The sequence below is a fragment of the Macaca nemestrina genome, chromosome 9 (assembly GCF_043159975.1).
Source record: "Macaca nemestrina isolate mMacNem1 chromosome 9, mMacNem.hap1, whole genome shotgun sequence".
Lineage (NCBI taxonomy): Eukaryota > Metazoa > Chordata > Mammalia > Primates > Cercopithecidae > Macaca > Macaca nemestrina.
Genome location: NC_092133.1, coordinates 79332756 through 79359774, shown reverse-complemented (window position 1 = coordinate 79359774; position 27019 = coordinate 79332756). Strand labels below are relative to the sequence as shown.

The following is a 27019-nucleotide window of genomic DNA, read 5'->3' as shown; positions in this document are numbered from 1 at the left end:
TGTTAGCTATGTATAAATAAAATACAAATTAATACATTTTTAATGATATAGTTTTAAATTTCCTTATTAAAAATACATTTCTTGAAAAAAGACTCTTTCTTATATGGCTTTGAATTTTTTCATTGGTGCTACCTCAAAGACTGAAACATATTAGGTCCTTGGTATATATTTGTTTAATGAGTGTACTTGGTCATTTTACAAATATATAGCTGTTCTTGGTGTTAATAACCACCCCCAGAATATTACTTCTACACAACACCATCTGCTTAAATTACGAGGAATTCTGATTACATCTTCCTGGGTCATCTAATGTCTTATGTTCATGAAGATTTTAAAGTATTAATTCTGCTCCAAATTTCAAGCTTTCCTACTCTCAACTTCTCTCTGAACTCAAAATTGCAATGCACCTTCATGAATCTGAGGACAATAAGATTGGCCTAACAAAGTAAACAGGAAGAAATAATACAATTTGGATGCAGAATATCATTCAAGAAAAACATAGTAAAAGTTATAGATAAATATAATTACTACTCATTTGCAAAACTGAATAAAATAGATCTATGGCAACTATTTTAAGCAAACAAACAAAAACAAGAAATATAAATGCTCTAAGGAGGAATGAGTAACCAACATGAAATAAAGATACAGCATTTCCAAATTCCTTTCAAAAAAACACTAAAATTGTAAATGGGATGAAGACAGGGCAAAGTAAGAAAATACAAAACCAGTTTTCTTTTATATCAAGACACAAATTTCTAAATAATAAAATATCAAATATTATCCAGCATTTTGTTTAAAGAACAATGACAAATATGGTTTATTCAGAGAATGCACATATGGTTTGATACTGAGTAGCCTGTTAATATATCTAATCACAGTTATGGGTTAAAGAACCTAAAATTATTAATGTAATCCCAATCTCAGAACTAAATAAGCATTACGTTAAAAAATACATGACCCTTGAAGATATTGACAGACTTGACTACATACAAATTTAAAACAGCCATATATTTTCCTGTAGTAACCATCAATATCAGTTTGCTGTGCATATTTTTTTTTTTTTGTGCAACATACATCTGTACATTCACACATGTACATGTACCTGTAACAAATCTGGTCAATTTTTATGTATTATTTAGCTTTTATTATCTTACGAAAATTCCCAAACTTTGTTTTTCAAATATAATATACATTTATTATTGCTCAAGAGTCAACAGGTCCGTGGAAAGCAGGGGAGATGGCACTGCTGAACTTACTGAAGCTTTCCTGCATATGAAGGAAACCAGAAGATGTCACCGTAAAATATGTCTTATTGACATAAAAATTACTTTTGAGCTAGAGGCAATTAAGAAGCCTTCCCCCTTTTCTGCCTGAAGACAGAATATAAATTTTCCTTTACTGTAGACAGCTCATCAGCTCAGAGGTGGCAACAGAGGAATCTACAAACAAATCTTACCCCATTAGTTTCTTCCCAAGCATTTACGTTCCACAGTTTCCTGCTCTGGGAGGCCCCAAGCTGCTTTTCTTTGTCCTGTCATTTCTCCATTCATTTATTGTTCTTTGTTGACAGTGCTACACAAGCCAAGTTTCTCAGTCACAGTTTTGAGTTACCCTCCTTTGAGGGTTCTCCTATGTAATATGCACTGCACACATAAATAAATGTGTCTGTTTTTCTCTTGTTAATATGTCTTTTGTTACAGGGGTCTCTCCTAACTGCAAATTTATGAGGGTTGAAGAGAAATTCTATTTCCTCCTGGACACATGTTGGAGGATTGCTTGGCTGCAGACTGGTGTAAGATTGTCTTTCTTGTGCTCTAAAAAGTTACATTGTAAAGAGGGATCCATAATGAGGGGGTGGAGGAGGGGGTGGAGGGGGGGAAGGGCGAGGTTGTGATAATCACAGGCATCCTTCTTTTATGCAAGCTAACTAGCACAAGAGCCAAGTAAAATACTCTATCATATCCATGTATTCTGATAAGATTTTCATGAAATTCAATGTCCATATGAAGAGAAAAATGCTTAGTGAGATAGCAAAAGAAGTATTTTTGTAAAATAGTAAAAGACACAGAATTCATGCCAATAATCAATAACATTTTTAATGGTAAAATATTTCATGAATTCCTACTAGAATCAACTTCAGACAGGGATGCCCTCTATCATTATTACAGCAGAAACAGGCAGGTGAATAGACTGCTGGAGCACACCCTCTACTTGTCCCTCCTACCTGCATTTTAAGGGCTAATAAACCACGATTTAAATAGATTATCTCCAGTGCTATTTTGATTAAAGAGAGTAAAGGAGATTCCCAAATGGTGAGGTACTAGTAAGATGCCAATAAACAGGAGTGGCTCTTGGGAGTTGGTTCCATTAGCAGAATGAGAATTGGGGAATAATGGTGCCAGTTTTATAGCACTGCAAGCAGTTGCTTCAAATACAAAATTTGTTAATTCTAATGATGGCTTAATTTTCTTATTCAGTATATGGTATTACAGGAAAGATGGAAATTTTATTCTGTTGAATATGAAACATCTGACATCACAGTTTATATTATTAAAAATGCAGGTTAAAAAGTCCTACACTGAAGACAAGGTGATTGGTTTGTGTTGATATGTAAATACAAATCTTGGCAGAGCACAATATTATGGTACAAACAAAGCTCTTACCTAATTAGGAAACTTTTGGATTGAAAACGTATTTGGAATTGGCTATGGTACACATATAATTCATCATTTCATCCAAACAAGCTTCAAACTTGTACCAATCCAAATAGGAGTTGTAATTGTAGAAATTTACATGTATTCTATATAGACACATTTAGAGTAACTGTAAAACTTTTATGATGATACAAATTTGAATACACAAACATATGTGAGCAGCTTAGTACATGATTTCTGTCTTTGCTGCCTATTATCCCTGGGATGTTAAAATTGTCAGAAGCTTTAAAAATCTACTTTGTAAAGCAAACTAAGTTTCTTAAATTGGTACTAAACTAATTTTTTTGGTGAACCAGCTACACTTTGATAGCATTTTCCTTTAAATCTATTGAAAGCATTATTCAAAAAATGCTGAAAATAATTGTTGGAAATATAGCTGACAAACTACAATGTATCTCCCTTAAAACACTAAGGAGAAAATGAAGGCGTGAAACAATGAAAGCTCAAACAGTTCACAAGATTTTGAAATTCTATCATTAAACATTGTATTAATGTAAATCTTTTATTGCATTTCTATTTTAATTGGATTAATTTTTATTTTGTATCATTTAAATGAATTGAGAGTGGTACAATTTTACATGCACTTACATTTGATGAAATATTCAAAATAATAGTTTATATCAACACTGTAATATAATTATTGAGATTGTTGAAGAAAGCAACTCTGAATGGAGGAAAAAAGTAATTGCCTTTCAAAATACTTAGGGAGATGTTTTACATTTTCATATGAAAATAAAATTAAAAATATTTTTTGCTTAATGAAATTTCATTTGAACTTACAAGATTTCTCAGCAACTATGTAGGATGTTTTCTCAACTCAAATAATTTTCAGACAGGTTGTTATTAAAGGTGCTGACAATTTTACATTTATTAACAATAAAGTAAAACCTCAATGATTTCAGAAAATTTATTTAAAATTTAATAATAATTATTACAGTAAGGTATTTTTCACGACACATAATTAACATAATATTAAAGATGGATACATCATAAAATATATGATATACATTATTAAAAGTTTTTTTTAATTTTTAATTTTCACTTTTATTTCAAATTCGGGGTACATATGCTTGTTTGTTACACAAGTAAAGGTGTCCTTTTGAATATGTCTGCTCATGTTTTTTGCTGACTTTTAAAAACTTTTTTTAAATTGTAAGTTTGTTTAAGTTCCTATAGACACTGGATATTAGACCTCTGTCAGATGCATAATTTGCAAATATTTTCTTCCATTCTGTAGGTTGTCTGTTTACTCTGTTAATAGTTTCTTTTGCTGTGCACAACCTCTATTGTTTACTTACGTTCCATTTGTCAATTTTTGCTTTTGTTGTGATTGCTTTTGGCATCTTCATCATGAAATCTTTGCCCATTCCTGCATCCAAAATGGTGTTGCCTAGTTTGTCTTCCAGGGTTTTTATAGTTTGGGGTTTTACATTGAAGTCTTTAATGCATCTTGAGTTGATTTTTGTATATGGTATAAGGAAAGGGTCTTGTTTCAATCTTCTGCATATGCCTAGCCGATTGTACCAGCACTATTTATTAAATAGGGCATCCTTTCCCTATTGCTTGTTTTTGACAGCTTTTTCAAAGATCAGATGGCTGTAGGTGTGCATCTGCCTGTTATTTTTATTTTTACTTAATCAATATAAAAATCTTTAAAATATTGCTTTAACTTATAAAGAATTTTATTCTTAAAGATAGCTTTTGAATAGGAATAGAGAATTACACTAACAAAGACTAGTTTGCCATGTAATAAATATACATTTCAAGAAACTAAATCATTCAAATTGTTTTCATACTCTCTCTTATTCCTAAAGTACCCTGTTGTGGAAGACAAATTGTGTGATTTTCCTTATTTGGAATGCCACACAGTATAATTAAGAAAAAAATCGAGACAGAGATACGTTGCAGTGAAATTTAAACACCCACAATTATACATTTAAAACACCTATCATCTAAATATGGGGGACAAGAAACATATTCTGCATGCATAAAATGTCACATAGATTTTTGCCACAAAGAAAATTAAAGGCGTTATCAGGTGGCTGACTCTAATAACAAGAGATATAAATTACTAGTTCTAGGAAAGATTTGTAAATTAATGATAATGAAATAATAGTAAATTTTATTTTTTACTTTCAAAATTACAAGGAGAGAAATGAAAATGTACCATATTTCAGAAAGTGTAAGATTAAAATGTTTTTCACATATCAAAGTTTCTGAAATTTTAGTAAGTGTCATAATTGCTTTAATCCAGGAACAAGCCATTATGTAATTGTCACTGAGCTTATGCTCAGCTTGGATGTAGCTCTTCATGCCATCGTCATATCAGTTTAACTATGTGCATTGTTAATGTTACACATGCAAAGTTAAACTGTTGTTTAAAATGGCTTCTAAATGGATTAACATGATTTTAAGTCTTAATGAAAATATGTCATGTACTCAGAAAGGCATAGAAATACAGCATTAGTTTATAAATTGGACATTGTTAAAGCAAATATTCCTCACTGGAAGATTGACAACACTCTCATATGTTCCTGTTTCAAAGCAGCAAGCAAGGACTTTACAGCAAATAAGAAAGGAAGCTGCCCACTAGCAGAAGAAGCTGTAATACTTTTGTTCCTGAGATGCATGCAGACGATGACTAATGAAAAGTAAGTATGCAACTAAAGACTGAAAAACTATCAAATCTCTGGAGGTATTGGATGAAATTTTAAACCAAAGAGACATATTAAATGATAAATAAGAGAAGGAACTGTAGAATGTTGTGGAAAACATACAACAGTCACTGTCTTTTACAGAAGACTGTATGGGCTATTGACAAGTTTAATATTAGAAATGTACAAATACATGAAAAATTGAGGTTATTTTAATTTTATTAAATTCTAAATATTTTTAAATTTTACATTTTTTTCTCCATGACCCCTGAAATATTCAGAATTGTCAATTTTATTATATGAATATATGAAGTTGAATGAGCCAGGGTCCTGGCTACAAACAGATCACTCAGGAGTAATTGGAAAGAATATTTAGAATGTATGTTTTAGAGGTAGGGCCCAAAAGGGACCTTGGTAAATTGTCTTTAAATTCTGAGATAAAAGATTAATGATAAATCTAAAATTATATTTTCCTGAGGAAGTAGAAAAATGTCATTACCAATAAGTGAGACAGTGAGAGATAAAAGAAAGCAGGTTTTGAAGAAAAATCTGAATTTTACTTTACATCTACTGAATATGAGATGTCTGTTACCTACCCAAATGAGTATGTCATAGGCATCAGATATAGGAATCTCACATTCAGAGGATCACTTTGAGATGGTGACATCATAATTAGAGTCTTTCTAATTACATTGGTCTTATCATTGATATATTTACTACTTTCCTTTGGCTCATTTTTAAAATATTTAATATGTGGACAATAACACATACTTGAGAATATTTTTGTGATGCTTCAGAATATTGATGCATCACAAAAATATTCTCAAGTATGTGTTATTGTCCACATATTACAGACTTTAAACCAACAGACTTTAAACCAACTTTAAACCACATAAACAGACTTTAAACCAACAAAGATAAAAAAAAGACAAACAAAGACATTACATTATGGTAAAGAGTTCAATTCAATAAAAAGCTCTAGCTACCATAAACATCTATGCACCCAACACAGGAGCACCCAGATTCATTAAACAAGTTCTCAGCAACATTTGAAGACCCACATATGCAATAAATACTATTATTTTTTAATTCTTCTTCTTTTTTTTCTTTTCTTTCCTTTCCTTTTTAAATCAAATCAGGAGCAGGTCTCCTCCACAGTGAAATATATCTTTCTTATAGAAATCTCCAGCCTGGACTGAGAACTCATCCTGCTCCTTAATTAGTGATGCACACCAGGCAAGTTATAATTAAATACATACTCCCCATCACTTGCAGGTTAAGTACGTGGTTCATGGAGTCAAACAGGAGGAGACAATTTATAAATGGTGCTCCCAAGTGTAGTGTGTTTCACCATAGAAATTTATTGCCAGGATGAGATTGCTCCTGGTAATATAATTATAGGTTAGAAAGAAATGATAGGGCAAACAGCTAACTATAGAGCATATGCCATTACTGGCATAATCAGGGGTTGACATCCTGGCAGGTATCTCTACTTGTATGACTGAAGTCCCCTGACCTTGCTGCCACTTTGTCTTGCTCATAAAATTATTTCACCAGATGTAACTGGTGATTGAATTCTTCCCAGTAAGCAATGACCTTGCTCTTTGAGTAAGGGTCTTAATTTAAGGAAGGTGAGTCCCTAATTCTCAAAAAGTGCATCAAGGAAAAAAACTGTCTTTGGGGCCCTCTTCCTATACCTAAAAATTAGAAGTGCTTCAGAGGAGATCCATTCCCCTGTCTCAATTATGTTTAAGAACTAGCAATTGGAGAGGAGAACTTTATGTGGCAGGGTATAATTTTCTTTGATCACGTAGGTAGCAGGAACATCAGAAGAGATGGAAAACTCCATTTCTGACAGTGCAGACATGCTCAAGAATCTTTGCAACGTCCTAGTGACAATTATAAGAGGAGGAACCATTTAAGACAGTTGCCACTGTCCAATAAAATAGAAGAAAAATTGCCCTAGTCCAATAAAATGGAAGAAAGAATGAACCAAATCCTCATTTACAATCTTATACTCATAGTGTGCATAATATGTCTGAACTTTCTAAAGTGGGCCTGTTCTGGGTGCTAAGTTGGGCCATTAATTACAAATAATATGCCTTTACCTAAAACTCAATGTGACTCAGACTTCATCCAAAACAGAATACCCCGTTCTTTCTAACATGAAGTTTAGATTTTGTACTTATTCAAAGCACAGACAATGATGCTTATGAGCCTTATGAAAGAGCAATGTCAGAATCTAAATCTGCCTCAGGTACTTGACCCAATGTAATAATTTTTAATACTGAATAATACATCTAATAGGACTAGATTCCAACCCAGAAGAAAGTGTGGAGGTAGTAGTTTTGTATATGGTGTACTAGGTGAAATTGAAAATTATAAGAATCTCTTAAGTGACATCAGGCTAGCTATTTAGTGCTCAATATAAGTGTGATCATGGTCAAATTCCATCAGCTCTCAGAGAACATTCTTCCTGCATGATTCCATTATATCTTTGTGGTACCTCAGCTGACTTCCAGAGGCATTATTTTGATTATGTAACATAATGACACTTTATTTGTCTGACTTTTAGACCGCCTATAACAATGGCTTATCATGATGACTGGTTCAAATCCACACATATGAATGAGAACATAACCTTAAATGTAAATAAGCTAAATGTCCCAATTAAAGACACAGAGTGGAAAGCTGAATAAAGAACCAAGACCCATCAGTATGCTGTCTTCAAATGACCCATCTCACATGCAGTGACACACATAGGCTCAAAATAAAGGGGTGGGGGAAATCTGACAAGCAAATGGAACATAGAAAAAAAACAGGGATTGCAATGCTAGTATCTGACAAAACAAACTTTATACCAACAAAGATCAAAAAAGACAAAAAAAGGACATTACATTATGGTAAAGGGTTCCATTAACAAGAAGATCTAACCACCTTAATATATATGCACCCAACACAGGAGCACCCAGGTTCATAAAACAAGATTTTAGAGAACTTTGAAGAGATTTAGACTCCCAAACGATGGTAGTGAGAGACTTTAACACCACACTGAAATTAGGCAGATCACTGAGACAGAAAATTCACAAAGATATTCAGAACCTGAACTCAGCACTGAATCAAATGGATCAAATAGATATCTGCATAACCCTCCACCCAAAAACAACAGAATGTACATTCTTCTCATCACCATATGGCACTTACTCTAAAATTGACCACAGAATCAGAAGTAAAACACTGCTCAGCAACTGCGAAAGAACTGAAATGATAATGAAATAATAAAATTAAGGCAGAAAACAAGAAATTTGTTGAAATGAAAGAGAACAAAGATACAACATGCCAGAATCTCTGGGACAGAGATAAGGCAGTGTTAAAGGGGAAATTTATAGCACTAAATGCCCGCATCAAAAGTTAGAAAGAGACTGGGCGTGGGGGCTCACGCCTGTAATCCCAGCACTTTGGGTAGCCGAGGTGGGAGGATCACGAGGTCAGGAGATCGAGACCATCCTGACTAACATGGTGAAACCCCATCTCTACTAAAAATAAAAAAAAAATTAACTGGGCGTGGTGGTGGGCACCTGTAGTGCCAGCTAGTCAGAAGGCTGAGGCAGGAGAATGGCATGAACCCGGGAGACAGAGCTTGCGGTGAGCCGAGATCACGCCTCTGCACTCCAGCCTGGGCGACCGAGCAAAACTCCATCTCAAAAAAAAAAAAAAAAGTTAGAAAGATCTCAATTTAACAACCTAACATCACAACTAAAAGAACTAGAGAACCAAGAGGAAACAAATCTCAAAGCTAACAAAAGACAGGAAATAATCAAAATCAGAGCTGAACTGAAGGAGATTGAGACACATAAAACCATTCAAAAGATCAACAAACCCAGCCCGGATTTTTAAAAAATAATAATAAAATAGACCATAAACTAGACTAATAAAGAAGAAAACAGAGAAGAATCAAAGAAGCACAATCAGAAATGACAAAGGGGATACAACCACTGACCCAAACAAATAAAAATACAGACCAGAGAATGTTATGAACACCTCTATGCACATAAACTAGAAAATCTAGAAGGAATGGATAGATTCCTGGACACGTACACCCTCCCAAAACTGATCCAGGAAGAAATTAAATCCCTGAACAGACATGTAATAAGCGCTGAAATTAAGGCAGTAATCCCCTACCAACCAGAAAAAGCCGAAAACAAGAGGGATTCACAGATGAAGTCTACCAGATGTATAAGAGATGTATGAAGAATAGCTGGTTCCGTTCCTACTTAAACTATTCCAAAAAATTGAGAGGACGGGCATCCCCCAAACTCATTCTACGAAGCCAGCATCATCATCCCGATACCAAAACCTGGCAGATATACAACAATAAAAAAGAAAACTTCGGGCCAATATCTTTGATGAATAGTAATGCAAAAATTCTCAAAAAATACTGGCAAAGAGAATCCAGCAGTACATCAAAAAGCTAGTCCACCATGATAAAGTAGGCTTTATCCCTAGGATGCAGGTTGTTTCAACATAAACAAATCAATAAATGTGATTCATCACATAAACAGAACTAAATAACTAAATACAAAAAACATGATTATTTCAATAGATGCAGAAAAGTTTTTCAATAAAATTCAGCATCCATTCATGTTTTTAAAAAAAACTCTCAATAAAGTAGATATTGAAGGAACATACCTCAAAATAATAAGGGCCGTCTATGGCAAACTCACAGCCAACATCATACGGAATGGACAAAAGCTGGAAAAATCCTCTTGAAAACTGACACAAGACAAGAATACCCTCTCTTACCCCTCTTATTCAACATTGTATTGGAAATCCTGGCCAGGGCAATCAGACAAGAGAAAGAAATAAAGGGCATCCAGATAAGAGAGAAAGTCAAACTATCCCTGTTTGCAGATGATATGATCCCATATCTAGAAAACCCCATAGTCTCAGGCAAAACTCCTTAAACTGATAACTTCAGCGAAGTCTCAAGATATAAAATCAATGTGTAAAAACCACTAGCATTCCTATACACTACGAACAGTCAAGCTGAGAGCTGAACCGGTAACACAGTCCCATTCACAATTGCCACAAAAACAAGAAAATACTTAGGAATACAGCTAACTAGGGAGGTGAAAGATCTGTACAAGGAGAACTACAAAGTACTGCTCAAAGAAATCAAAGATGAAAAAACAAATGGAAAAACATTCCATGCCCATTACTAGGAAGAATTAACATCATTAAAATGTCCATATTGCCCAAACAAATTTATAGATTCAATGCTATTCTTATTAAACTATTGACATTCATCAATGAACTAGGAAAAAATATTTTAAAATTCAAATGGAACTAAAAAACAGCCAAAATAGCCAAGGCAATCCTAAGAAAAAAGAACAAAGCTGGAGGCATCACACTACCTGACTACAAACTATACTACAGAGCTACAGTAACCAAAACAGCATGGTACTGGTACAAAAAACAGACACATAGACAAATGAAACATAATACAGAATCCAGAAATAAGGCCACACACCTACAACTAGCTGATATTCAACAAACCCAACTAAAACAAGCAATGGGGAAATGATTTCCTATTCAATAAATGATGCTGGGATAACTAGCAAGTCATATTGCACAAGATTAAAATTGGACTCCTTCCTTAAACAAATTATAAAAAAATTAACTCAAGGTGGATTAAAGACTTAAATGTAAAACCCAAAACTATAAAAACCCTAGAAGACAACTTGACAATATCATTCAGTACATAGGCACAGGCAAATATTTCATGATGAAGATGCCAAAAGCAATTGTAACAAAAACAAAAATTGACAAATGGGATCTAATTAAACTAAAGAGCTTCTACACAGCAAAATAAACTATCAACAGAGTAAACAGACAACCTACAGAATGGGAGAAAATTTTTGCAAACTATGCATCTGATGAAGGTCTAATATTCAGCATATATAAATAACTGAAATAAATTTGTAAGATAAAAACAAACAACATCATTAAAAAGTGGGCAAAGGACATGAACAGTTTTCAAAAGAAAACATACTATGCAGCCAACAATTATTTGAAAAAAACTCAACATCACTGATCATTAGAGAAACACAAATCAATATCATCTCACATCAGTCAAAATAACTATTACCTAAAAGTCAATAAGTAACAGATGCTGGCAAGGTTGTGGAGAAAAAGGAAAACGTATACACTGTTAGTGGGAGTGTAAATTAGTTCAACCACTGTTGAAGACAGTGTGGTGATTCCTCAAAGACCCAAAGACAGAAATACCGTTCAACCAAGCAATCCCATTTCTGAGTATATACCCAAAGGAATGTAAGTTGTTTTATTATAAAGACAAATGTATGCATATATTCACTGCAGCATTATTCACAATAGCAAAGACATATAGAATCAATCTGAATGCCCATCAATTACAGACTTCATACAGAAAATGTGGTAAATGTATAACATGGAATACTATGCAGTCATAAAAATAATGGGATTATGTCCTTTACAAGAACATGGACAGAGCTGGAGGTCATTATCCTTAGCAAACTAACACAGTAGCAGAAAACCAAACACTGCATGTTCTCACTTATAAATGGGAACTAAATGATGAGAACGCACATAGACACATAAAGGGGAACAAGACACACTGGGGCCTATCATGGGGTAAGGGATTGTAAGAGGGAGAGGACCAGGAAAAATAACTGATGGGTACTAGGCTTAATACCTAGGTGATGAAATAATTTGAACAACAAATCCCATGACACAAGTTTACCTATGTATCAAACCTGCATATGTCCCCTGAATTTAAATATTTAAAAACATGTATTTTTTATTGAAGACTTTCGATTTTATCTCTGACTTTCAAGGAGCTTAGAACTTGTCATTCCCATACTTGGAAGCAAAAGGCTGGACAAACTGAAAACCAGTGATTTTTATCTTAGACCCATCTGAGAACTGAAGTTTCAGGGCAGATGACTACCCTAAAATCTGGAGAGACAGGCTTACCCAGAGAGACACAGTTTAGATCTATGTACCTTGAGAAGAAGCTGCTGAAGCCATAACTCCATGTTACAAACACTTAAATGTTAGTTTTAATGAAATCCTGGATGCTGAATATGAACAAGTAAGAGAGTGAGAAACTCCTTGGGGACTATACTCCTAAGAGAGGCCCCATGATTTTGTGGGTTTTACCTCCAGGAATACCACCAGATTCTCACTGTGAAGATCTGAAGAAGATACCCTCCTGGATCTGGAAGGATGAGGAGAAGAGTGAGTAATCTTAATAAGCCCAGAGCATTCTCCACAACACAGGCCTACTTTTCAGGGGAAAAAACTTCACAGATCTTACCCCACCAGAGGGAAGGACATTTACGCAACTGCAGCCTTCCTATGGCACCTAAGAGGCGACAGGGGAAATACACTTACAAAGGTTACAGCCCAGAAACACAAGCATACTAAAGACTGTGTTTAAATTACAAAGTTATAGAACGCTTTTTTTCCGCATCCACTTAGCAACCGCCACAGAAGGCTCCAGTCTAATAAAGGTTGATTATAACTGAAGAGTTGCCAGGTGCAAATTATGTAAAGAAAGTTATTAAGGAAGCTTAACGATACCAGGGGGACAGTAGCAAGGACACTAGGGGAATTTGAATACTCTAGTTTCTACAGATACAGGAAGCACTAAACATAATCCAACTCTTAAACAGATTAATATAAAGCCTCTTACTAGCAGCCTATCTATCTCAGTTTCTATTACCTAATACATCTGGCTTTCAACCAAAATTTAGAAAGCATGCTGAAAGTCAAGAAAAAGTAAGCATCAGAACTAAATTCAGATCTGACACAGATTATTGAGATAATCAGATAGAGAATTTAGAATAATTATGATTACTATCTTATGGGCTCTAATAAAAAAGAAGACAACATATAGGACAGATGGATAGTATAAACAGAGTAATGGAAGGTTTAAGAAAAGATGAAATGCAAATTCTAGAAATAAAATATACTATACTGTAAATTTAAAACTGTCTTAAATGAGTTCATTATAGGACTGGATACAGTAGAGAAAAAAAATCACAGAACTTAATAATGGGTTTACTGGAAACTTCCAAAACATGAATACAATGAGAGAAAACAATAGGAAAAGAAAAAAGAAAGGAAATAAAACAGAATATCTGAGAATTGTGAGACCGTTATACAGAATGTAACCACATGTAACTGGAAGGATGGAATGGAAAGAAAAAGAGGAAAAAGCAAGAAAACAAACAAAAACCAGGAAGAAATAATAGCTGAGAACTTTCCAAAATAAATAACAGAAACCAAACCACAGATCCAAGAAGCTCAGAGAATACCAACTGGGATAAATAACAAAATATCTACACTTAGGCTTATCATATTCAAACTGAAAAACTAAAGACAGAGAAGATTTTTAAAATGAAACTAGAAGAAGAAAAGTGTCTTACTTATAGAGGAACAAATCTAAGAATTATAGAGGACTTTTCATCAGAAACTATGCTAACAGAATAGAGTAAAATATTTGAAGTGTTGAAAGAAAAAAACCTTAGAATTCTATATTCAACAAAATTATCCTTCAAAAGTGAAGACTGAACAAGTACATTCTGAGAAAAACAAATCCTGACTGAATTTATTGGCAGCAGATCTGCACTGAAGAAGAATTAAATAAACTTCTTTAGAGAGAAGAAAAATGGTATGTCAAAAACTTGAATCCACATAAAGAGATTAAGGACATTGGAAATGAATACATAAGGTTATAAAAATATTTTATTTTATTATTTATAATTGATCTCAAAAATAATAACACCCAACAATGTATTGAGTAAATATAGTACATGGATAGGTGAAATGAATGACAGCAGTGTCCTAAAGGAAGGAGGAGCACATTAAGAGTACTTTGATATAAGGGAACTGCACTATATGTGAAGTGGTAAAGTGTTTGTTGAAGCTGGTCTTATATTAGCTATAAATGTCCATTGAAAACTTTTTGACAACTAAATTTTTTTAAAAGCATAATGGATATGCTAAGAGAGTGAATAAAATATAATCATATAAAGTGATGAATGTAAGACAGAGAATGCAGAAAAAATAAGCAGAATAAAGAACATGTGCAATACATGGAAAACAGTTGCAAATACAGTAGACATTAATCCAACAATATCAATAACTACTTTAAATGTAAATTGAAAAAATAATTAAAGGGATTGTCAGAATGGATTTTTAAAAAAACAACAACAACTAAGAACAAATCCTATGATGTTTACAAGAAACTTAATTTAAATATAAAGACCCATATAGGTTAAAAGTAAAGGGATGGAAAAAGACATACTAATCAAAGGAAATAGGTATATTATTTACACACAAAATAGACTTCAGAACAAAAAAAGACCAGAGTTAAAAAGTGGTATTATGTGATAATAAAGTGCTCAGTGCTACAGGACATAACGGTTCTTAATATGTATACACCTCACAAAGAAGCACTGAAATTCATGAAGAAAAAAGTGAAAGAAGTACAAGGAGAATAGGCAAATGTTCTCGCATAGCTGGAGACATCAGTAATCCTCTTTCAGTAATGATAGTTCAAGCAGCAAAAATTAGTAAGGATATGCTTCACCTAAGCAACACTATCAGTCAATATGATCGAATTGATATTTATGGAATATCCTACCAACAATAGCAGAATACACATTTTTTCAAGCTCCCATAGAGTATTCACTGAGATAGACCAGAATCTGAGCTAAAAAATATTTTGAAATGTTTTATTAGAATAAGATGTCTACAAAGTATGCTTACAAAAAACAATGAAATTAAACTAGAAATCAATGACAGAAATATAGTTGTGAAATGCCCAAATTAAACAGCACGCTTATAAATAAAAAATAGGACAAGGAGTAATCTCAAGGTAAATTTAAATAATATTTTGAGCCAAATGAAAATAACTGTGAAATTTATCTAAATTTGTGGGCTGTTGCAAAAACATTGGCTTAGTAATTACATGTATTAAATACATATATTAGGAAAAAAGAAAACTAATATCAGAATTCTAAATGTTCATCTTTGGAAACAAAAGAAAGAAGAGAAATTAAAGCATATAGCATACTGATAAAAAGAAATAACAAATATTAGAACAGAAATCAATAAATTAGCAAACAGGAAAACAATAGCAAATACATCAAAACCAAATGTTGACTCTTTGAAAAGACTAAATACAATTGATAAATCTTAAGTCAGGCTAACTAGGAAAAAAGGAAAGAAAAAGCAACCATCAGTGTCACATTTAAAAGGGGCATTATTACTGATTCTGTGAATGACAAAAGGCTAATAAAGGAATATGATGAAGAATGCTATGCCCACAAATTTGACAATTAGATGAAACAATCCAATTCCTTGAAAGACACAACCTACCAAACCCATTCAAAGACCAGTAAATGTCTCAATAGGTATATATCTATTTATTGTAATTAATCAATTAATAATAGCCTTCCAAAAACAAATCACCAGGCCCAAATGGTTTCACTGGAAATTTCTGTTAAACTTTAAAATAAAGAAGAGGTGCTAATTCTCTACAATGTTGTTCAGAAAATAGAAGCAAAGGCAACAGTTTCTAACTCATTTGTTGACGTAGTTTGCAAGGAACAAGAATTTATTTCCCACAGTTCTGGAGACTGGGAAGTCCAAGATCAAGATGTCAGCATTTGGTGTCTGGGGAGGGCCTTCTTGCTGCGTCTTCACATGGCAGAAGGTAGAAAGGAAAGTGGGGCCAAACACCTGGTGTCTTCTTTTTAAAGCCTTAATCCCACTTATGAGGAAGAGGCCCTCATGTTTGAATAACATCTTAAAGGCCCCACCTCTTAATGCTTTTATATTGTCAGCATGTGAGTTTTGGAGGGGACACATTCAGACCATAGCAGCAGTCAAAATACACAGCAAAATACAACACTGCCATATGCTGCAACACGAATTGCACTTTTAGAAATTTCCACAAACGATTTGAAAATGTATGATCACACACAAATTTATAAATGTGTGTTTATAATAGCTTTATTTATAATTGTCAAAAACTCAAAGCAACCAAGATGTCCTTCAATTGGTGAATTGAAAAACAAAACTGTTGTAAATTCATATAATAAAATATTATTCAGCAATAAAATGAGATGACGTATGAAGCTACAAAAAGATGAGTCAATTTCTTTTTTTTTTTTTTTTCCAGGCAGAGTCTCACTCTGTCACCCAGGCTGGAGTGTAGTGGCATGATCTTGGCTCACTGCAAGCTCTGCCTCTTGGGTTCACGCGATTCTCCTGCCCCAGCCTCCTGAGTAGCTGGGACTACAAGCACCGGCCACCACACCCAGCTATTTTTTTTGTATTTTTTTATTATTATACTTTAAGTTCTGGGGTACATGTGCACAATGTGCAAGTTTGTTACATAGGTGTACATGTGCCATGTTGGTGTGCTACACCCATTAACTCATCATTTACATTAAGTATATCTCCTAATGCTATCCCTCCCCCCTCCCCCCACCCCACCACAGGCCCCGGTGTGTGGTGTTCCCCACTCTTTGTCCAGCTCTTCTCGTTGTTCAGTTCCCACCTATGAGTGAGAACATGCGGTGTTTGGTTTTCTGTCCTTGTGATAGTTTACTCAGAATGATGGTTTCCAGCTTCATTCATGTCCCTTCTCATCCTTTTTTGTGGCTGCATAGTATTCCATGGTGTATATGTGCCACATTTTCTTAATCCAGTCTATCATTGATGGACATTTGGGTTGTTTCCAAGTCATTGCTATTGTGAATAGTGCCTCAATAAACATACATGTGCATGTGTCTTTGTAGTAGCATGATTTATAATCCTTTGGGTATATACCCAGTAATGGGATGGCTGGGTCGAATGGTATTTCTAGTTCTAGATCCTTGAGGAATCACCGCACTGTCTTCCACAATGGTTGAACTAGTTTTACAGTCCCACCAACAGTGTAAAAGTGTTCCTATTTCTCCACATCCTCTCCAGCACCTGTTGTTTCCTGACTTTTTAATGATTGCCATTCTAACTGGTGTGAGATGGTATCTCACTGTGGTTTTGATTTGCGTTTCTCTGATGGCCAGTAATGATGAGCATTTTTTCATGTGTCTGTTGGCTGCATAAATGTCTTCTTTTGAGAAGTGTCTGTTTGTATCCTTCTCCCACTTTTTGATAGGGTTGTTTGATTTTTTTTTTCTTGTAAATGTGTTTAAGTTCTTTCTAGATTCTGGATATTAGCCCTTGTCAGATGGGTAGATTTAAAAAATTTTCTCCCATCCTGTAGGTTGCCTGTTCACTCTGATGATAGTTTCTTTTGCTTTGTAGAAGCTCTTTAGTTTAATTAGATCCCATTTCTCAATTTTGGCTTTTGTTGTCATTGCTTTTGGTGTTTTATACATGAAGTCCTTGCCCATACCTATGTCCTGAATGGTATTGCCTGGGTTTTCTTCTAGGGTTTTTATGGTTTTAGGTCTGACATTTAAGTCTTTAATCCATCTTGAATTAATTTGTCTATAAGGTGTAAGGAAAGGATCCAGTTTCAGCTTTCTACAAATGGCTAGCCATATTTCCCAGCACCATTTATTAAGTAGGGAATCCTTTCCCCCTTGCTTGTTTTTGTCAGGTTTGTCAAAGATCAGATGGTTGTAGATGTGTGGTATTATTTCTGAGTGCCCTGTTCTGTTCCATTGGTCTGTATCTCTGTTTTGGTACCAGTACCATGCTTTTTTGGTTACTGTAGCCTTGTAGTATAGCTTGAAGTCAGGTAGTGTGATGCCTCCAGCTTTGTTCTTTTGTCTAAGGATTGTCTTGGCAATGCGGGCTCTTTTTTGGTTCCATATGAACTTTAAAGTAGTTTTTTCCAATTCTGTGAAGGAAGTCATTGGTAGCTTGATGGGGATGGCATTTTTTGTATTTTTAGTAGAGATGGGGTTTCACTGCGTTAGCCAGGATGGCCTCGATCACCTGACCTCATGATCCTCCCACCTTGGGCTCCAAAAGTGCTGGGATTTCAGGCGTGAGCCACTGCGCCTGGCCGATAAGGGTCAATATGTATTGCTAAGTGAAAAAAGCCACTTTGAAATAGCTACGTATTATATGTTTCCATTTATGTGATCTTTTGGAAGACATAAAACTTTGGATGCAGTAAAATGATCAGTGGTTGCCAGGCATTTGGGGGTTGGAATAAAGATTGAATAGGAGAATCGTGGTGAATTTTGTTTTAGGGCAAGGAAGCTATTCTGTGTAATACTGTAATTGTGAATATATAATCTTATGCATTTGTAAAATTCCATATAATTTTCTAGTACAAAGTGTGAACCTTTATGTATACAAATTAAACATACATATATGTGTGTGTGTGTATGTATGTGTGTGTGTATGTGTGTGTGTGTATATATATATTTATATATATATATAGAGAGAGAGAGGAGATCAGGGAGAATGTACTAAAATAACCTAACTCTACTATCCAATTATGAAGCAACCTCACTGAATGAGATGTATACAGGTAGGCAGGAAGTTGCTGACCTCAGTAACTTTGGAAATTAGAGGAGTTTATAAAACTAAAGTCAAAAATGCACTGCACATAAACCTTGCACTCTAGTTAATAAAGTTGTTTTCTACACATATATGGGTTATAATATTCCTGTATTCGTATACCATGTACTGTAATATAACACTTAAGTAAATAGAGGGATGAAGTCAGAGCCAAGCTTCTCATTATTGCAATGCATGTTTACAGATAAGCAAGAGGAGGAGCCTAGATTAATCCAAATTGTTCATGAAAAAAGTCAAACTCTAAAACATTTAAAGAGGTTTATTCTGAGCCAAATATGAGTGACCATGGCTTGAAGCATAATACCAAGAGGTCCTGAGAACATTTACCCGAGGTGGTTGGGTACAGCTTGGTTTTATACATTTTGGGGAGGAGACATATGACATCGGTCAATACATATGAGGTATACATTGGATCGATATAAAAAGGCTGGACGTTTCAAAATGGGGGCTTTCAGGTCATAGATGAATTCAAAGATTTCCTGATTGGCAATTGGTTGAAGGAGTTCAGTTAAGATAAGGAGGACTGTGGAAGCCAAGGTTCTCGCTGTGTAGATGGAGCCTTCAGGTAAGAGGCTTCAGATAAAATAGATGGTAAATGTATTTTGTTAGGCTTTAAAAGATGTTAGACTTTTAGTTAAATCTCTCCTGTATCGGGAGAAAACCTGGAAAGGTAAGGATATTCTTTATAGACTGTAAATTTTCTCCACAGAAGAGAGCTTTGCAGCACCATTTCCCAGTAATGTTAATAATGCTAGTCAGTTGTACCTGAACTCCAAAAGGAGGAGAGTATAATGAGACATGCCAAACTTCTTTCCTCCTGTCATGACCTGAACTGATTTCTCAGGTTTCTTTGGGTACTCTTGGCTGGAACGGGGTTCCATTCAGTTGGTTGGGAGGGTTAGAATTTTTGGTTTACAAAGTGGTAACAGGTTAAAGTTACAAAGATCAGTATGAACTCATGTTTAACCTGTGGGCGCTATAGGCTCTTGGCCCCCTAAAAGTTCACTAAAGAGTCACTGACGTGGGGCAGATTGATTTAATAGGAGAAAAAATATCAAATTTACTTAACTTGTATACTCAGGAGCCTTCATAATGAAAACCCAACTTCCCAATGAGTTACAGAAATGCATATATCATTTTGAAGTTACAGAAGGAATAAGGTCTTAGGTTTGGTAAAATGGGTTATGGAAGGAGGAAAAGAGGCTTGGCTAGCAAAGATGACCATGTTGTGTGCATGAAGACTCCCTCAAAGAGAATAGGTGGTATATGTTTCTTTTCAGACTTTTAAAGGTATCAGACTGTCAATTTCTCCTGTATCTGTGGAAAGTCATAGTAAAAAGAGGGTTCGTGGCTGCATTAGAGATTTTCTACAGATTCAAATTTTCCCCAGTTAAGACAGCTTTGCAAGACCACTTCTGCCTGCTAGCCAAGCACCAGCCATTTTGAAATGTTATAGAAATACCTTTTGGGGTAAAATATTTTAATTTTCTTCAAACTTAATACAGATACAGATGGTTACATATACTCTGTGTGTGTGTATGTGTATATATATATAAACATGTTAGTATACATATATATATTCCCTTGCTTTATCAATAGAGGGAACTTAGATAAAATGGCACCTCAATAGCAATAAACATACTTGATGCCCGTATCTTGGCTTCTAATACAGTTTTTCAGTAAAGGGATCCAAAGATCATTAGATAAATGGCTGATTCTGGCATTGGGGCAGGAAATACACAAGATGAATATTGAGTATTTTATAGTGCCAGAAAGTAAGAAAGTCTTCAAGGAGAAAATAACAATCCATGATAATGATAATTTTTCAAAAGGACACAGAAGATAAATTATGGATCTCCCAATAGAAAAGCTAGAGCAATTTGAACAACAAAATTAGAAAGTAGTATTGGATACAACCCAAAGTATAAAATACTTATCTATGAGTCCATATTGCTATAAATAAGTGCTTGGGTGGGTTAAAAAGAAAAGAAAAAAGACAAATTTTTCATGCAAGAGAATTCCAAATAATTTATTAAGATACTGCATTCTCCAGAAAATGGAGCCTAACTTCCCCCTCCTCAGTGTGGGCTGTGGTAGTGACATTCTTCCAAAGAGTACAAGACAGAGGGGAGGAAAAAGAAAGTGACTTTACAATGAATAAAACTGACAAACACTATCTCAAGCTAAGCAATCAAGGTTCACATCAATATCAATAAGCCATGTTGATATGTACTCTAGATATAATGTGATGAAAATGGAACTTTACCTCTGTGTTCTTTCTCACGATAAACCACCACCCTCATCTAATAATGAGAGGAGAATCAGACAAATACCAAGAGAAGGACATTCTACACAATACCTACCAGTATTTTCTCAAAATTTTCAAGTTTATTTAGAACAAAGAAAGTCTGGAAACTGTCACAATTTAGAGAAATCTAAAGAGACATGAAAAGTAAATGTATTAATAATGTGATGTCTTGGATGGGGTCCTGGAGTAGAAGAAAGGCATTAGGTAAAAACAAAAGAAATACAAATAAAAGACATTTTAGTTAACAATAAAGTATCAATACTGGTGTATTAACTCTAAGACACACACCATACTAAAGTAAGATGTTAAAATAGGAGAAACTGGGTACAGGGAATATGAAAACTGTCTGTACTACCTTTTCAATTTTTCTGTTGTTTAATCAAGTTTAGCCTAAAGTTGTTCCTTATATATTTTAAGTTCAGCCTAAAGGTTTCTCTGTACATAGTGAACTATAACCTAAATAAAGATGTAAACAGACTACAACCTACTCTTGTGCCAATCACTGAGGTTGGCCAATCAAAGGGGGCTAACTGTCCAAATCCTGTTGAAATAAGGCGTGCCACGCTGTAACCAATCTGGCTGTTTCTGTATCTCACTTCCATTTTCTGCACAGCACTTTCCTTTTTCTGTCCATAAACCTTCCACTACAGGACTACATTGGAGCCCGACTCTGGCTCTGGAGTCTGCCTGATTTACAAATCGTTCTTTGCTCAATTAAATACTGTTAAATTTAATTGGCTAAGGTTTTCTTTTAACATTGTAAACCTTAAATTCTTTTTTTCAAAAAAAAGTCTATAAGAGTGAAATGTAGTCAATTTGCACAGAAATGCAAAATGTCAAACATTCAAATATTCCAATATCAAGCAGTTTGTTGTAATTTATGACAGAGGTTTTAAAAAGTATATTTACAATTGATTGCGAGAGGTAGAATACATTATTAGAAATGTTTCCAGATTCAAGGTATTTTTTTTTAAATACCAAAACATAAAGAAGAAGCCCTTTTAAAAAGCAGGTTTTGGCCAGGTGTGATGGAGCATGCCTTTAATCCCAGCACTTTGGGAAGCTGACGTGGGAGGACTTCTTGAGCCTGGAAGTTTGAGACCAACCTGGGAAACAGCAAAACCTGGTCTCTATTAAAAACATGCAAAAATCATCCAGGTGTGGTGGTGTGTACCTGTAGTCCCAGCTGCTTGGGAGGCTGAAGTGGGAGGATGGCTTGAGCACAGGAGGTGAAAGTTGCAGTGAGCTGTGATCGTGACACTGCACTCCAGCCTGGACAGCACAGCAAGCTCCTCTCTCTCAAAAAAAAAAAAAAAAAAAAAAAAAAAGTTTGTGAATCCTGTGCATTTGAGAGAGAGAAATGAAGATGACCAAGAATAGTTTGTTAAAATAGTTAGTATGTGTGTGTTTAAATATAGATATATGAAAAGATAAATAAAATAAACCTTTTTTATAATTGAGTTTTTAATTTCCTAATTTGCATTAAAGCCACGCTTGGTATTTACCTGTCTTGGCTAAGAGTTTGGAGTTCCCATGCTCACCACTAGAAGGTTCCAGAAATGACATGTCGAGAAAGTCTATGTAATTATAAAGCTTTTTTGTTGGTGGTGGTGTTGCATTTCCTTGCCTTGCAAGGAGAATTAGAGAAGTTGATGTAGATTCTGCTACTTACCAGCAGCTCAATCCTCATCAACAATTTCATAGCTGCTAAAAGAGAAAATAGCTTGTACTCTGCTACCCAATAGGCTTGCTCTGAGGATAAAATGAGTGTATGTATGTATGTGTATGCATAATGTGTTTATATGTATTAACATAAATGTGTGTGTATACATCATGTGCAACAAGAACTGACTCCATCTTTGAAAGCTCTCTATTTTTTTGAATCTCTAATCTAGTTAGAATGACCTAGATACAGCTTCAACATTATTCAAAGTATTATTCAAATCACAGCATACTTAGAAAATAGAGCAGAGCTAATAGCCAAGGCTCTTTAGAATCAATGTACAAAGCTCCGTTTTCTTATGGGCCCTAGGGCCGGAAAACCCTAGGCCATGCCCAAGTGTAGCTAAACAGCATCTGGGCACAATTGTGAGCCAGTCTCAGGCTGCCAGGATGCTGAAGCATGCTGGATAGAAGACTGCATCCTTGAACACCTTGAATTTCTCCCCCTCAGACATTTTATGAATCCATTCCCTTTGCCTAGAATGCTTCTCTCTACTCATGAGTTACAAATGTAATATCCATTGCTAAACTCCAATTTTTATTCTTTTGTGTTTCTTCCTAAATACTTAACCAAATATACTTATTTATTTTCTAGATTTCCACAGTACTGGCAAAGATCTCACTAATTAGCCCTCATATATTGACTTCAGTTTTCATTTTTCTTCTTTGTAAGTACATAGTTTTAATTCTCCTAACTAAGCAAATCTCATAGAAGGAAGAAAAGTTTGTGTTTATGCATCTTTAGTGGTTCACATGGCTTATTTTATAACAGACATGAAAAGTTTTTGGAGAAGTTTATTTTAAATGGAACCTCACTATCTTAAACTTGTAGCTGTGTGTGAGGGATATTTCTATGAATCCAGGCATCATTACCTAAAAACAGAAATCTATAACCTATGAATTGCATATGTGGACAGCAACTCTGCCTTCCACACTTGCTCCAGTAAATATCATAACAGGATGTGTCTTTAAAATCTCTGCCTGCTAAAATCTTATAGTGTAGAAGAGTGATCAAAAGTCTTCACGGTATGACTTTTATCAGAATATGTAATTTTGATTTTCTGGATGAGAGAGGAATCATATACCATAATATGTCACAAATTGTGTTAATGTATAAACTCAGATAGCATAGAGAAAGAGATATTTTACTTGTTGCCCAGAGTCCCCAAAATCTGACAAACGAAGGACATGGCACGTTTACAGATTAAAGTTCTGACAAAATGGAAGGAGCAATATGGGACATATTTAGAGCACATGTTTATACTTCCATCTATGTTCAAGAAAAAAAAAAAAAAAAAAACGAGAGAAAAAAGTAGGGCAAAGCCATGGCATTCAGGAACCGGAATGTGGAAATCAGCCTTCAATTAGAATGACTATATGAGACTTTTTTGTTGAAGTACACAAAAAAAATCATATTTGCATTTGCAGCATGAAATGTTATTGAAACGAAACCAGATGTTACATTCATATTCAAAGCTGTGAAGTTTTCCTAGCAGTGACAGTGCATTAGCAAACAAAGTAAAATAAACAGTATGATAATGTGGGAATGTTCAGCTTGCTGCCAACAAAGGTGAAACATAATCTCAAAGAAAATCACCCAGAATAAGAAAACCAGGGAGGACTTTTATTGATATTTAACTGAGGAAATCTAGATAGATTGAATATAGGTATGGCTCCGAGGAGAATTTTCCCTAAATTCAATGCAACCAAGATAATCTAAGTCATGTTTTATTTCGTTTTCTGACTTGAATGTTTAGAAACCTTTTTCAGTGGCCTGAAACTTTAACTTAGCCCTTAAGAACAAGTAAAATTATAAAAAATGCATTTCATAAGCAGAGTTCAAAACATTAAAATACTTTGTTCATATACTGTACCTTATTGTTTACTAATATGCTATCTGAATATACCTGGGGCAGGAGTCCAGTGGGGAAGATATGGACTTTGGGGTCAGTTCTTAGTCCAAATCATAGTCTAAAATGTGTAGTAAAGTAAAACCAAGTTTCAGTGGCGTTCTTATCCTTAAAATGGAAATAGAATTACGTTATAGAGGCCGGGCACGGTGGCTCATGCCTGTAATCCCAGCACTTTGAGAGGCCGAGACAGGTGGATCATCTGAGGTCGGGAGTTCGAGACCAGCCTAACCAACATGGCAAAAACCCGTCTCTACTAAAAATACAAAAATTAGCTGGGCATGGTGGCAAGTGCCTATAATCCCAGCTACTCAGGAGGCTGAGGCAGGCGAATTGCTTGAACCCAGGAGGCAGAGGTTGCAGCGAGCCAAGATCGCACCATTGCACTCCAGTCTGGGCAACAAGAGCAAAACTCCATCTCAAAAAAAAAAAAAAAGTAGTTTATAGAGTAGAATGAAAGTGTCTGAAAATGATGCCACATATAAAGAATGTCAAGCCAGATGCCCGGCACCCAAATGATGCTAAATGCTGATTTTTTTATTATTGTTTTCAGTAAAAAATTAGAGCCAAAGAAAAAAAATTGCAAGAGAAGTAACTTAGCAGACAAAGAGATGTAAATACACAAAACCTTTTCACTATCCAGCAAGTTTCTGTGAGGGGTCCATGGTACCCTACTGGGAATGTCTCCTAAGGAACAAGAGCCCAAAACTGGGTTATGGTGTTTTGTAATCTGATGCCCTATTTTGTGTGTGCTGTATTTGGAAATATTTAGTGGTATTGCACCACAAGATTAGACATTTATTAAACCAGTACTTTAATATTTAAGTTAAAATAAATCACCCTTATACATAAGGTTGGTACATAAATCTGGGGGAGCTTAGTGAGAAGCAAAGCTAAGGGAATTGTTATGCTCTACGCAGAATTCCTGTCTACTCCTGTGGCTTAGTTATGGTGTCAGCCTTATCATGCCTGGCTCTTACTCCTGCCACTGTTAGCTAAAGTTGTTTCTTAACAAACTCTTCACTCTTTCATTCACATAGGCATTTATCTGGCATTCTCCTCCCTCAGTTCAAGTAATATGTAAGGGATTTATTTAAAATCGCTATTTTAATGATCCACACCAATAATATGACGGTTAGGAAACTTCATGTAAATAATAACATACTGCAACAATATGGAAGGTCTAAAATGTCATATGCATAAAAATGACAATTTGCTAATAGATAATATTTATTGGGTACTTACTAAGTGCTAGGCCCTATTCTAAGTGCTACATTTGTATTAAAATATTTTGTTCTTATAACAACCACATAAAGTAGGTATCTCACTTATTTCTATTCTGTAGCTACAGCATAGAGAAGGTAATGTAAGTGCTATTTACTGAATTGTGTCACCTGAAAATTTAAATACTGAAGCTCTAAACCTCAATATGACTGTATTTGCAGGTAGGAAATAAGGCCTCTAAAGAGGTGGCTGTCTGCAAGCCAGGAAGAGAGGACTCACCAGAGACTGAATTTGCTGGCACCTTGATTCTGGACTTTTCAGCCTTCAGAAGTATGAGAAAATAAATTTATGTTGTTTAAGCAGCCCATTCTAGGGTATTCTGTTATGGCAGTCCAAGCTGGCTAACACAGTAAATGAAACCCAGGGAGTGTGACTGCAGAACCTGATGTCTTAACCACTGTGTGGTGCTCCAGTCATAGCATAACCCTTCAAAACACCATGGTAGAGAGTGTAAATCACAAATCTTCCTTCAATTTTTTCACCTTTCTTAGATGCCTTTTAACTTAAGTAGGATCATATAACTAGTTTTGGCAAATTGCCAGTAGGCAGAAATGTGGGACCTTACCTCCAGGCTGAAGTATGGAAGAAGCTGGCACATCATCCTTCAGCAACATCTTACCAGTCCCATCAACTGTGAGGGCCACACGTTCCACATGGTGTGGCCACAAGAAGGCAGGCCTCTGCATCAGGGTCTTGAGTGGCTATGGTGGAGCTTAGACATGTTCCTTCCTATACACAGAGCATATTAGACAGGGGATACAAAGGAGAGAGAAAATGTTGAAAAGTTTTTACCTCAGCATATCCTAGCTTATCCTAAACAAAACACAG

General features: G+C 35.0%; 1 long non-coding RNA gene across 1 annotated transcript; it reads left to right on the top strand.

Moving 5' to 3' along the window:
- The first annotated feature begins 1697 nt into the window (after positions 1 to 1697).
- On the top strand, positions 1698 to 26598 carry LOC139356076 (uncharacterized). Its single transcript, XR_011607455.1, has 4 exons — positions 1698 to 1792; positions 5263 to 5365; positions 23593 to 23665; positions 26353 to 26598. It is a non-coding gene; the product is annotated as an uncharacterized lncRNA (long non-coding RNA).
- Positions 26599 to 27019: the final 421 nt, after the last annotated feature.